This window comes from Schistocerca americana, chromosome 5 (assembly GCF_021461395.2).
Source record: "Schistocerca americana isolate TAMUIC-IGC-003095 chromosome 5, iqSchAmer2.1, whole genome shotgun sequence".
NCBI classification, from domain to species: domain Eukaryota; kingdom Metazoa; phylum Arthropoda; class Insecta; order Orthoptera; family Acrididae; genus Schistocerca; species Schistocerca americana.
This window is the reverse complement of record NC_060123.1, coordinates 403,163,909-403,166,188: the sequence shown is the minus strand read 5'-3', so window position 1 is coordinate 403,166,188 and position 2,280 is coordinate 403,163,909. Positions and strand designations below refer to the sequence as shown.

At 47.1% G+C, this 2,280-nt stretch overlaps 1 pseudogene; it reads right to left on the bottom strand.

Annotated features, from left to right (window-relative positions):
* Positions 1-1,493: 1,493 nt before the first annotated feature.
* Positions 1,494-1,611, bottom strand: LOC124616950 (annotated as a pseudogene).
* Between the last annotated feature and the right edge of the window lie 669 nt (positions 1,612-2,280).

The following is a 2,280-nucleotide window of genomic DNA, read 5'->3' as shown; positions in this document are numbered from 1 at the left end:
AAGAGAGACACGAGATTTCACTCAGCAAGGCATGGGGACCCGCACTGGCGGTACTAAGACATCGTCGGCCGCATTCGAACGAATATGAGTGAACACAGACGGAGAATCTGAGTTCGCACATTTAAACTGGGGGGCAAGACACTGCCGGTGCGCGCGCTGGGCCACGGTTTGCGGTTGTGCTCTTTCCCGCGTCGCGTATGCGAAGGTTGTGGCCCGGTTCTCCAGCAGCGGGCACTGGAAGCCACCGTGCACTGTGATTCGTCTACGATGAAGGTATAGCCCCACCCCTTGGCGCCTGCACTTTTCTCACGAGGCCTACGAGAACGAGAGGCTGCGGCGCGTACCTCACGATGGTAGTCCTGCGCTCGCTCGCTCAAATCGGCAGTCAAACTACTTTTCTACACCTGTTAACTGGTAACTAGGCGTGTCCGTACAAACGAAAACTGAATCTTCTACTGGAATCCGCTATTAAGGAATCTTACTGTTATTAGTCCTATAATGATGGGAAGTCCATGGGCCTACTTATAATTTGTTACGGCTGTACTGGCGCACAATAAAATAAAATCATGCTAAAATGACTATCATTTACATAAGGCACCACTTCCAGCATGTAATTAGTACTGTTAAGCAGAACAGACTGAATGCTATAAACAAGTATTGATCTTGAATTAAATTTTGCTGTAGTACTGTTGATGAGTAAGACTTCATAATAGCAGATTCCAGTAGAAGATGCAATTCTCGTTGGTACTTACACGCCCAGCTGCGAGTTAACAGGTTTAGAAACGCATTTTGTCTGCTGAGCTGAACGAGCGAGCGAGTTCAGGACTACCTTCGTGACGTACGCGCCGCGACCTGTCTTTCTCGTGGGCCTTGTTTTCTCACTTGTGATGTCACACTAGTCGGCTTATACGCCACACTTCGTGAAAACTCGGTTCCGTGCAAGGCCCGCGGTAAATCAATATTTAATTGAAAAGGTACCCAGTAAAGGTCTAAATTTTGTCCTGTAGTATCGAGAACTTACCAGCATTTAAACACGCAGTCAAGAATTACTAAACTCGTCTGAAATAGTTACTCCCTCCCTGACATAGACGGCTGCTCTGACGTAAGCACCACGGCCTGCTCATTGAAATATTGTGCAGCTTCCACATTATCCGACGCGACGCCTGTGAACAAATGATGCAGTTGTATTACGTCGGGAAAGTCTCAAACAGCACAAAAAAATTACTGCTACTAGTACAACAACAACTGCTACTTCCATTACTAAAAGAACTAAAACTAAACTCCCCCCCCCCCCCGAACAGGCCATTAAGACCCAACGGTACCGACCGGCCGCCGTGTCATCCTCAGACCACAGGCGTCACTGGATGCGGATGGAGGGGCATGTGGTCAGCACACCGCTCTCCCGGCTGTATGTCAGTTTCCCAGACCGGAGCCGCTACTTCTCAATAAAGTAGCTCCTCAGCTTGTTTCACGGGGGCTGAGTGCACCCCGCTTGCCAACAGCGCTCGGCAGGCCGGGTGGTCACCCATCCAAGTGCTAGCCCAGCCCGACAGCGCTTAACTTCGGTGATCTGACGGGAACCGGTGTTACCACTACGGCAAGGCCGTTAGCACTTCCACTAATACTGTGTAATATTTCTGCAATCGTAAAAGAGGATTTATATAGTAACTAGTCACTTTCTGACATCAGTATCTTACACAAGGAACATAAGATCAAAAATAAAAAAATAATGCAGAAATCCTCAGCTGAAAAAATTCAGTGTTTACTGTTCTATACAAGTAAACGTAATGGTACTGTACGCACCTAAATCGATAAAGTGACTGTCCAAAATATTGTCAGCTACAGACTACTCAAAAGAAAACTAGCCGTGAAGCATTTTTTCTCTTTCGTAGTATCGTAGTTATGTGACCAATCGCAAACTATTAGGAACGAGTCTTACCTCTAGAAATATTTCTCAAGTGAAACACAGGCTCTGAGAAAGTCAGCCGGCCAGTGTGGCCGAGCGGTTCTAGGCGCTTCAGTCCGGAACCGCGCGACCGCTACGGTCGCAGGTTTGAATACTGCCTCGGGCATGGGTGTGTGTGATGTCCTTAGGTTAGTTAGGTTTAAGTAGTTCTAGGTTCTAGGGGACTGATGACCTCAGAAGTTAAGTCCCATAGTGCTCAGAGCCATTTGAACCATTTTTTGAGAAAGTCACAAAAACTGTACGTGTGTGATTTCAAAGTTGGTCGACTCAGATCATTTTCAGGAAGGACTTTCATCCCAACAAATGTATGGTTT